This window comes from Giraffa tippelskirchi, chromosome 1 (assembly GCF_054371585.1).
Source record: "Giraffa tippelskirchi isolate mGirTip1 chromosome 1, T2T-mGirTip1v1.2.pri, whole genome shotgun sequence".
Lineage (NCBI taxonomy): Eukaryota > Metazoa > Chordata > Mammalia > Artiodactyla > Giraffidae > Giraffa > Giraffa tippelskirchi.
The window spans coordinates 42,076,814-42,088,901 of NC_137275.1; the positions used below are offsets into that span (position 1 = coordinate 42,076,814).

The following is a 12,088-nucleotide window of genomic DNA, read 5'->3' on the forward strand; positions in this document are numbered from 1 at the left end:
ATCTGGATCTTCCTGGGATTCTGTAATGGAAGTGGATTGCTTCTCAGCTTTCCCTCTGCAGCTTCAGGATTTAGGTCTAAGTGAGCTATCTGAGTCAATCACCACTCATTCACTGTTTTCAGGCTTACAGTATTTTGTTGCTATGCTTCTTCTCTCATTATTTTTATCTTGTGTATCCTAACACAATCTTTTTACTGTCATTTTGGGAGAATTTGGAAGGAAGGAAATTAAATATATAATATGTGCTTGATCTTCCGTTTTTCTTCAGTATGCTAATGTATTTTTTAGTTCTAACAATCTGTGAGTCTAAGATGGATGATAGATTGTAAAAAATCTAATCTCAATTATGCAAGGCTGTGCTGCCCAGAATATAGATTTTCCTAACTACTGGGGCTCCCTCTACTAGCTGCTCACTTGCTTGGTTCCCTACTGTCATAGCACATGGGGGCAGAAGGTATGGTGAAATTCCCAACAACCTGCTTTACAACTTCTTTTTCAGCAAAAAAGACTACAGAAAGGAAAATATTAAGGGTCATGACTGGAAGTGAGGGTTTACTGTTTTATATTATTTATAGTCTCTTAGCTTACAATTAGATTCAATATTTTAATGTTTTAAAATCATATTTATTTGAGGGAATTACCCTGGCAGTCCAGTGGTTTGGACTCTGCATTCTCACTGTTGAGGGCCCAGTTCAATCTCTGGTTGGGGAACTTAGATCCTGCAAACCAAAAAAATTTGCTCCCCCCACCAAAATTAATTTTCTTTCAATTGATAATAAGCAAAGGAATGTATCATTTCAAGATGTTGTGTTTGTTAAAAATACTTTCATGTGTATTATATGATTAGATCAATCACATGAGGTATGTTCAAATAAAGAAACTGAGGCATGAAAACCAGTCAGATAACTTCCTTAAGTATATATAGCTAATAAGGATCTTTTTGGAAGAGGCTCAGAAAAATCAGTTTTCTCTTTCATCTATGTCTCCTTGGTAGTGATAAGAGGGTGTTCATTCTCTTGGAGCAGTCCAGTTTACGGAGTAGATTTGGCAGCAGAACTGTTACAATCTGTAACTGCTATTTATTTAGTATCTACTAGGTGCTTGTATGAGTGCATGCTAAACTGCTTCAGTCATGTCCGATTCTTTGTGCCCCTATGGACCATAGCCCTCGGCTCTTCTGTCCATGGGATTCTCCAGGTGAGAATACTGGAGTGGGTTGCCATGCCCTCTTCCAGGGGATCTTCCCAACACAGGAATTGAACCTGTATCTCTTACATTTCCTGCATTGGCAGGTGGGTTCTTTACCACTAGCACTACCTGGGAAGCCCACTAAGTGCTTGGCTGTGTGCAAATACTTTACATGTTGTCTCATTAATCTTTATAGTGGTCTTCTTTCTTTACAGATAGGAAACTGAGACCCAGACAGGTTAAAAACTTGTTGAGGTACACACAACTTATACTTGCAGGAACTGGTCTTTCTGACTTGAAAGCTTGGGCTCTTACTACATATGGCTTCCTCCAGGGCACACAGGTGAGAAGCTTAGTCTAGTGGCCAACTGGAGGAAAACGGTAATTACAATACTGTATGCTAAGGGCTGTAGTGGGGTTACCGTAAGGTGTTATGAGGGCCAGTGGGACTACTTGGAGGAAGTCATCAAATCAGAGGCCTGATGGGACAGTAGGAGCTAGCCAGGGGAGAAAGGGCAAAAGAGCATTTCAGGTTGAGTGGGTCAAAAGACATTCTTGTACCTGGGGGAAGTCAGAGTAACTGAGCAAGGGCCATGGCTGGAGATGGAGAAATGGACTTGGCGAAGAGAAGAGAGGCTAGGGGGAAATGTGGGGGGCAAGTGGAAAGAGCCTTGGAAGTCTATGGAGGGAAGTTAGGTGTTTATCTTCAGGCCTGTAGGGAATTAAGGGTTTTTAGCAAAGGAGGGACATATATAAAAATTTGCATTTTATGAAGACCATTCTGGTAGCTGCAGGAAGAACGGATGTGAGAGGGACTGGAAAGGGGGAGAAGTGGAGAATGATTTTCAGAACTTTTCCTTGAACAAGTGGACAGATTGGCGCCATTCATTGAGTCAAGGATCAGCCTCAGGATAAAAGTCTATTGCAGTATCTAGGGATGTGATCTGATTCATTAGACCTGATTTTGCACAAAAATTCAGTGAATGTTTAGAACTAACTGGACAGACCTATGTTCATAACCATGATCTACATCAGGTTCAGAATCAGTTTAAATCTTAAGAGATGTGGGTATCTTTGTACTTATCCCCATATACTCTACCATTTAAAAAAAAAAAATCTTGATTGTGATTACTGCTTTTTAAAAATTAAGTTGAATTATACAAGCAACAATGGCTTTCATATATTTACTCTTTTAGGTGAGTTTCCATCTAAAAAGGGAATACCAACATGAGATTTTAAAAATATGTATTTATATTTTCATATTTGCAATTTTTCTAGGTACTGTACTAAAAATGTACAAAATTGAAGGAGTAGTGGAATTACACTGTACAACTTTTAAAAACTGGACTGATAGCATGGTAAAGAAAATGTTACACAATGTAATATACTTGCTTATTGATTCCTTCCTCTAATATTTATGATCTTTAGAAAATGTTACTGTTGTTGGTTGTTCTTGGCATTGTGTAGAATATACAATATTAAAAATAATAAAATTACAGAGCTGGAGAGAAATTTAGATAATTCAGTTCTCTCATTTTAGGATCGGAGAAGGCAATGGCACCCCACTCCAGTACTCTTGCCTGGAAAATCCCATGGACGGAGGAGCCTGGTAGGCTGCAGTCCATGGGGTCGCTACGAGTCAGACACGACTGAGCGACTTCACTTTCACTTTTCCCTTTCATGCACTGGAGGAGGAAATGGCAACCCACTCCAGTGTTCTTGCCTGGAGAATCCCAGGGACGGGGGAGCCTGGTGGCTGCCGTCTATGGGGTCGCACAGAGTTGGACACGACTGAAGCCACTTAGCAGCAGTGGCAGCAGCAGCAGCGGTTTAGGATAATGGACATCAGAAAGTCCCTACAGCTGAGGAGTCTGAGCAAAAGAATGTCCACTCCTTTGGTTAGTGATACAAAAATCACTGTGTCCTTTGACACTCAAACTATTATAGGAAAGGAAGCTGAGAACTTGAATCTTCATGCTCTTTCATTGCAATGGAAAGTGGGGAAAAAATACAGTTTTGTGGAGAGGATTTGTATTGTCTTTTAAATACATCATTGAATCTGAACATTTGTTTTTAGATGCAATAAAACTTCTCCACAGCTGCTTTGGGAAAACAATAATATGAATCTTCATATTCAAGGTGCCAATAACATATATATATGTAGGATATTGGCTTGTAAAATATGAAATGGGAACCAATTAATAAAGGCTAAAGTGTGCCAATGAAATTGTTACTATTAAACATTTGTGGAGCTTAGAGTGTTTGCGAAATATTTGTCATTTGCATAACCAGTTTCCATACTTTCTAATAATGAAATGTCTTCTTGGAAGTTGATAAAAATATAAAGCAGTTTTAAGAGCTACATAGGAGCTACATATTTCATATACACTTAACAACATTGTATATTCTAAACAGTCTATACTACTGTTATGGCAAAAGAAGAGAATAAAAATTTATGTTTCCCTCAGCGACAAAGAGAAGTAGGTAAAAAAGTTTATTCAAATATAACTTTTGACTGATAAAATATTGTTTCTAACATGTTCAGTGACTGATCTCAGACAACATAAAACTCTTCATTATTAGAAATTATAAAGCACTGTAGACATTCTTTAATAAATGCAATGTAATATTTAGTGTATCTGATGCTTCATATATGGTATAGGCTAGAGTCTGTGTATGAGAAAATAGAAAATATGTATTTTAGTTTCTGTCCCTGGTTCTTGGCACAGTGCTCCCCAAACCCTTGTGAATTCCTAAGCTATAAGAGCACTAGAAGTATCTTTTAATCTATTGAATCAGTGGGCCCCTAGATGGCTCCTGGATGAGGGCTGGTCACCAGAAATAACCACATCATACTTAGAAGCTTGAAATTTTTAAGCCGGTTCCCTACTTCTCCAGAGAAGAGAGACGGAATGAAAATGGAGTTAATAATTCATTGTGTCTACTTGAGGAAGCTTCCATAACCCCAATAGCAGCATTTGGAGAGCTTCCAGATGAGTGAATACATTCACCTATGGAAGGGTGAAGCCTTCCCTAGTGGTTCAGACAGAAAAGAATCCACCTGCAGGGCAGGAGACCTGGGATGGATCCCTGGGTCAGGAAGATCCCGTGGAGGAGGGCATGGCAGCCCACTCCAGTATTCTTGCCTGGAGAATCCCTATGGACAGAGGAGCCTGGCGGGCTACAGTGCACGAGGACGCCAAGTGTTGGAAGCGACCTGGCGACTGAATAAAAACAAGAGGAGGAAACCCGACCGAGAGGCGGGGCCAAAGGCGAGCCCGCCCCCGCCGCCCGTTTAGTGGGAGCTGAGCGCGCCGGTCGCGGGGAAGGTGAGTCCGAAGGCTCCCGTCGTCGTGCCCGGGGTTCCGGGCCCCTCGGATTCGTCCTGGCCGCGCCCGGCGGGGGACAGGGGAAGGCTCTCGCGGGCGGCCAGCATCCTGGAACACGTCTCCGGACTGACCGGGTGCATGAAAAGGTAACAGCCGCCCAGGTGCCTGCCTGCTGCGGCCAGGGCCGCCTCTCCCACGGGGCTTTCCCCTGGTGTGCTGGTTCCGAAAAGGCGCCGGACCGGAGGCGAACCAGCAGTCTCAGCGAGGCCAGTCCCCTTCTCGAGTTCGCTGGCAATTCCTTCTCTCTCCTGGGAACCCTGTCTAGTCGAGCTGACCCATCCCAGTTTCTTTAGTCAGATATGAAAAAGATGTCACTTTGGTTTCCAAAATTGGGAGAAGCAAAGCAAGAGTCTGATTTTTCTATGTTTGCTTCTGGAGAATGCAAAAATTGGTCCCTGGGATTTAAATGATGCTCCAAGTATGGTGTGTGGTTGTGGGAACTCTCTGCTGCTTGAGGAAGACTGGTTTCATAGTTGGGGCCACACAGTGTAGGTGAGAGAGGGGGTTTTGTGTTGGTTTGGTTTTTCTGACACTAGGTGAAAACCATCTGCTGAGGACCTCCCAGAGAAATAAAAAGCAGCTGATGTTGAGGTTGCACCTTTCCCCCTCTTTGAAGAGAAACAGGAAAGTTATTCTTGCTTGATTTTGAACTTGGAGAAAATGTCAGATAAAATGGATGTGTTTATCTAGGTAGTCACCTAGAAGTGAAATCTTTAGATTGCCCTTACGTAGTGTTTGGGCAAAAATCTCACTCCTGGGTGTGCAGCTGTGTAGGGCATTGACTTGCACCTGGGCAATGAGAGGCCTGGTGTGGCCACCTCTGAAGAGACAACAGCAGCAATAACATTGTGGTATTTATTGAGCATATGCTATGTGCGATTCTAAGTGAATTGCATATACTATTTAATACCGAGTGCTCTTTTGAGAGCTTTAATGTATTATTACTTAGTTTTGATGAGTATATTAAGTAGCTGCTGTTGTTATAGTCCTATTTTACAGATGAGGAAACGAAAACAAGAGTTTTTCAAGTGGGTAAATGTCCCCGTTCTCCAGCTGCTGAGTATAGCCTCCTATTGAGCTTATATTGCCTCCTATATTGCTCACAGTTGAACCTCCTTTCAAGAATTGCCCTCACTGATGGAGGCTGCCTTGCCAGGAAAAGCCCCAGTGGTTACACCCCAAGACTTTTGGTGATGGTCTGTAGCTAAGGATTGCTGGGAGGGCACCTGCCTGCTCCAAGGGGAACGCTTTGCAGTGCAGTTCATGGTCTACAGCTGCCTACAGTATCAGGCTGGGGTGGGCTATAGCTGGGCCCACATCTTTGCTTCTTGCCTTTTGCTGTCCTGGTTGCCCCATTTCCTTATTGTTTTCACCTGAGAACCTCCCATCATTACACACGAGTCTTTGTCTCAGGGTGTGCTTCTGTGAATCTCAACCTGAGACAACTGCTCTGCTCTGCAGTAGGCATACCTTGGGTTCGGTTGCAGACCACAGCAATAAATCAGATATCACAATAAACTGATTCACATGAATTTTTTTGGTTTTCCTGTTTGTAAGAAGTTATGTTTACACTATACTGTAGTCTGTTAAGTGTGCAGACGCAGTATGTCCAAAATAATGTACATACCTTAATTAAAAAATACTTTAATGCTAAAAATTGCTGACCATCATCTGAGCCTTCAGCAAGTCGTAATCTTTTTGCTGATAGACTTACTCAATGCAGGGTTGCTACAGCCTTCAATTTGTTTGAAAAAAAGAATAAAGCAAACCAACAGTATCTATGATGTACAATAAAATGAAGTATGCCTGTACTGGGTTGTGAAGTTTTCAGAGTTTTATTCTTAATTTCCTAGTGGGAATTCTATAGAAATACAATCCATCAGTTTTAAGCATGTATCTATCAGATGACTTTCTCTTCTGGTTAATATATAAAGGAAGTTATGCTGCTAAAATGTTACTTTATTTGCATAAAGGAAATAACAATATGGCTTCTCTTAGATGCTGTTTGACCAGGAAAACACTATTCCTACCAGGGATGGAGGTGGCCAGAGTAGGTGATAGATGAGGATTCATCGATTTCTTGATCAACAAACCTGATTATGAGAAGGAAATATGTTAATACTGTTTTTAACAGCTTTATGGGGTATAATTGACATAGTGAAAGTGTGTATTTTGACAAATTGTTTTATGCATATGCCCACAAACCCTCACCACAATCAAAGTAATGAAAATGTACATCACTCTTGAAAGTTTCTTCAGCCTCTTTCTGGTTCCAGGCAACCACTGCTTTTTAGAAACATAAGGTTGAAGAAAACCTCAGAGGTCATGAACTTCAGTTGCTCAGTAGTTGGGCATGCCTGAGCACAGGCATGCAGGGATTTCCACCAGGTAAGAACATGAGGGAAGTTGACATAACTGGGGCCAGCCAGCCTGCCATCTGCATGTAATAAAGAAGATGGATACAAAGCTGGACATTGATGACAACTTTGGCATCAAGGCAAAGATTCCATGTGTGTGGCAAATTTTGATGAGTTTCAGGCAAGCTTTGGGATAGCCCGGGGTTTTGTTACAATTAAAGGAGGCCCTATGAGGGAGTGATGCCATCCTTGAAATGCACAGCCTAAATAAAAACATACAAATAAACCTTTCCACCCAAACTCAGAACTCCCATTCTGGTACTGGAAAAGGAATCTCCTGGGGATTGGGGCAACTGATTTCTGCCCTTCAAGTTCATGCCCTCTTGGTTTTCTTACTGGCTGCTGCTGGATACAGGAGACATACTTTCCCATTTTCACCCTTTGGCTCAAGTTTGCTACCTCGTGGTCCAGCTCAGACATGTTTAGAATGTTCTAAGGCACTGCTGAAAGCTCTGGCAAAAGCAGCAGAGATAACACAGTGAGAGCAGTAGTTCTAGATAATCTGGCATTTAAAACCTACTTTTCTATCTTTGCTTTATGAGCCTTTCTCCCATGCCTGGAAATCCCCTTTTTTGATTCCTCCAAGTTCAAGCCAAACCCAGTTCACTGCTAAGTCCTTCCACCTCTCACTTCTTTGCTCCTTCCTGGAAGATTCTTAGAGCACAGCAACTGATGGTTAGCTTCATAATCTAGCCCTTGATCTTAGCAATCTAGATCTCAATGGTCTAGATCATTACTGTCTAATAGAAATATAATGCAAGCCACAGATATGAGTCACACATTTAATTTTAAATTTCCAGTGGTCTCATTTTAAAAAAGGAGAGAGGGAAACAAACAAATGAAATTATTTTGTAGTAATATATTTTCAACTCAGTGTCTCCAAAATCTCATTTCAATAGGTAATCTCTATAAAAATTACAGTGACGTATTTTACATTGTTTTATACTAAATCTTTGAAATCCAGTGAGTACTTATAGCTCATCTCCATTTGTATGAACTGTATTTACATACTGAACAGTACAAGTCTAGCTATAGCATCATGGCCTGGATCCACAATTAGCTGCATGTTCTGTGGAAAAGAGGCATAGAATATGAGTTTTCTTTTGGACGCACTGAGTTTGGGGTGTAAGCTTTTGGAAATGCAATTCTAGAATAGCAAGACAGCAGCTTTCAACTTCATTTGTCAGAGCAACATGTACCACCTCCATAGTAAGTTCCCAATTCCACCCTGTCTTTTGAACCCACACCTTAGAGTTTTCCCCTCATCTTAACTTGCACTAATGTATGTTGTACTCCAGTCAGTTCATCTCTACGTTATTCTCCATCAAGTAAGTACTTATTATATACCCTTTTCTATTTACTTATACCCATAGATAGAGGAACCTGGCAGCCTCTGTAGTCCATGAGGTCGCAAAGATTCAGACACAACTTAGCGACTCATCAACAATAAACTTATTTTGTCTCTCCTCAGGTACCTTGAAAAGAGTTGAGCAGAAGAATGGGCACTATTTTACTTGAACATAAAAAACCATTCAGCCAATGAACTGTTATTCAGCATGAGCAATTATTCTGAACATAACTTGGTTAGTATTTCTTAACTTCATGCTAATTAATAGCTATCTAGTTTGCCCTGGTGGCTTATTGGTAAAGAATCCATCTGCCAGTGTAGGAGATATGGGTTCAATCCCTGGTTCAGAAAGATCCCCTGGAGAAGGAAATGGCAACCCACTCCAGTATTCTTGCCTGGGAAATCCCATGGACAGAGGGGCCTGGCGTGTTACAATCCAGGGTCACAAAGAGTCAGACACAACTTAGTGACTAAACAACAAGTTTTAAGAATAGCAAAACTTATAATATCTCAAAAAATTTTTTCTAATTGTAAAAGTGATGAATGATAATGACATCATTCTGGTTAAAAATTTTTTTTTAAAAGGGTGATAATGAGCAATATCTCAAAGATATAAAAGAAATGGACACTTTTATTCGTTGATGGTGGTAATGTAAATTTCTACAGGGATTTTGGAGGACAGTTTGGCAATATGCTTTACAATTCAAAATGTGCATACTTTTGTCTCTGCCATTCCAATTTTCAAAATTTATGCCACAGGAATAATTGGATAAGTGCACAGATTTGTGTGTGCAGTAATGTTGATACTATTATTGTTTGTATTTTTTTAAAAAGTAAACAACTTCCTTTTCAACAACTATTTATTGGACATTATAGTAGGTGTGCATGCTCAGTCGCTTCAGTTGTATCTGACTCTGCAACCCCATAGACTGTAATCCACCAGGTTCCTCTGTCCATGGGATTATCCAGGCAAGCATACTGGAGTGGGTTGCCATTCCATTCTGCAGGGGATTGTCTTAGAAGATAGCCTTCAGTCAGTAACACTACTTTGAAACTGAATTCTGTAGATAAAAAGGAAACAACTGTGTATAGTTTCCCAGTCTGGTGCATGTGACCACTGTTCAGCTAAGTTGATATGAGAGTAAGCTACACTCATGGGGTCCCTCATACTCATAACAAGAGCTATCACTTCATCATGCAAACAACTCTCAATTTGCTTTAATGGTCCTGTTGTCTTAGTTATAGTCAAATTTGTCTATCAATATAACATGACCAGTGAATCCCACACTAAGTACTTCAGTTGTTTTAAGTAAATGTTTCTTTATTTCAATAAAATGTCTGTGCAAAGTTAGAAGTCCGTATTACATAAATGTAATACTCTGTTGCCCAGGCTATAAATCCTTTCCAAATTTTTAGAAGAAATTGTGTCCATGGTGACAGATCAATGTAAATACACTTTGTTTTACAGAGCAAAGATTGGGAAAAGCTGAAAACGTTGATCATTCGATCTAAGCAGAGAAGCCCAGAAAATCTCAGAGAGGTAAAGAGATTAAAAAAAGGTTTTTTTCTGATATATGATTATGCCAATGGTTTTAATAACACTTTTCTTCTATCATTTTAAGCAAATATAAGTTAACATTATAAAAGAACCAGGCCAAATTATTTGTCTTATTTTTCTACTTTCCTAATCCTTGCCTTAATTTTAGAGTTTTAGAAAACAAAATGAGATTAAATAAAGTTGGCTGTAATATTCATATTTTCTTTTGGTCTAGTGAAACAATATTTAATTTATTTCATATATTAATTAAAGAAATATTAATCATTGAGTTACTATTATGTGTTATGTTTGAGGTATGTGTTTGATATACTGGATTTTGAATATAAATAAATTTCTTTAAACATATTAAAATGCTTTCTGTAATTTTAATTTAATAATATTTGAACAAACTTCAAAGCAATCCATTATGTAGACATGAATTTCTGTCCATAAGAATTTAGGTGGACCTTCTCTACTTCTGTTAAGAGTTTAATATATTTTTGTAGTGTAGGTAAATTGGATTTACATTTGTTGTTTTTAAGCCTCTAAAGAACATTTTATAAACCTGCTATAAAGTAAAAAGAAGTATGATTTTTAGGCATTTTAAGATACAAAGCAGTTCAGAGTATCCTAAAAAATAAAATGCTATATTACAAATACTCATTATCTTTGGCATCAGACATTTCTGACTGTTTTCTGTGCTTATGCCATTGCCTTGAATCTACCTATACCATTTTAGTCTGGGAGGATTCAAAACTACTATGTATCATAGCCATGTAAGTTCCTATAACTACAAGTTGAAATTCTTGTCTGGTTACAGACAGTCCTTAACTTAACAGTGAATTTACAACTTGGAAAAAGTAGTATAAATAAACATGATTTAAGTTAAATTTATGTTTCTCACAGAATCTAACTTAAATACAGAATTGTGTTCCTGAAGCTGTAAAAGTAGATATTTGCTCACTCTTTATGACTAATGTGAGATTTTAGTTTGGAAACTTGGACATTCAAACTGTGTGGGTGAAAAGTAATAACTGGATACTGATGACTTGTTTTTATTTTGGGTTTCAGTTACCTGAGACTGAGACCCATTTATTTGAATTACGTTATGGCTGAGTATACCCCCTGTGTTTTGCTAAAGCTAAATTTTCTTTTAAACTTTCTATGTTGATAATTTTAGACTTACAGAAGAGTTGCAGGGATGGTACAGACGGTTCCAATAATACTCTCTATGCAGTCTCCCTGTATGTTAACATCTCATAGAGCCATGGAACAGTGACCAAAACTAAGAATTAAGATTAGTTTAACAAATACTGTAAACTAAACTACAGACTATTTAGATTTCCCCAGTATTTCCACTGTCCTTTTTCCGTTCCTGGGTTCAAGTCAGGAGACAGTGGTGCTTTTAGTTTTCATGTCTCCTCCTTGTTGTTTAGTTGCTAAGTCTTGTCCAACTCTTAGCAACCCCATGAACTGCAGCATGCCAGGGTTCCCTGTCCTTCACCATCTCCCAGAGTTTGCTCAGACTTATATCCATTGAGTCCGTGATGCCATCCAAACATCTCATCCTCTGTCACCCCCTTTTCCACTTGCCTTCAATCTTTCCCAGTATCAGGGTCTTTTCCAGTGAGTCAGCTCTTTGCCTCAGGTGGCCAAAGTATTGGAGCTTCAGCTTCAGCATCGGTCCTTTCAGTGAATATGCAGGACTGATTTCCTTTAGAATTGACTGGTTTGATCTCCTTGCTATCCAAAGGACTCTCAAGAGTATTCTTCAGCACTGCAATTCAAAAGCATCAATTCTTCAGCACTCAGCCTTCTTTATAGTCCAACTCTCATATCTGTACATGACTACTGGAAAAACCATAGCTTTGACTATACAGACCTTTGTTGGCAAAGTGATGTCTCTGCTTTTTAATACACAGTCTATATTTGTCATAGCTTTCCTTCCAAGGAGTAAGCATCTTTTAATATCATGGCTTCAGTCACTGTGTGCAGTGATTTTGGAGCCCAAGAAAATAATGTCTGTAATTGTTTCTACTTTTTTCCTATCTATTTGCCATGAAGTGATGGGACCGGATACCATGATCCTAGTTTTTTGAATGTTGAGTTTTAAGCCAGCTTTTTTATTCTCCTCTTTCACCTTCATCAAGAGGCTCTTTAGTTCCTGTTTGCTTTCTGCCATTAGGGTGGTGTCACCTGCATATCTGAG

The 12,088-nt window shown here is 39.4% G+C and overlaps 1 protein-coding gene across 5 annotated transcripts in view; it reads left to right on the forward strand.

Moving 5' to 3' along the window:
• LOC145545227 (uncharacterized) overlaps positions 1 to 12,088 on the forward strand; it is a 192,078-nt gene that overhangs the window by 57,312 nt on the left and 122,678 nt on the right. For 4 of the 5 annotated variants that reach the window (XR_014081965.1, XR_014081954.1, XR_014081966.1 and 1 more), the window contains exons 1-3: positions 4,496 to 4,663; positions 8,466 to 8,577; positions 9,811 to 9,882. The gene's annotated coding sequence lies outside the window, so the exon portion shown is untranslated. Of the gene's footprint in view, positions 1 to 4,495; positions 4,664 to 8,465; positions 8,578 to 9,810; positions 9,883 to 12,088 lie in introns of those variants that run through there. The other variant, XM_081589239.1, reaches the window with a different exon arrangement.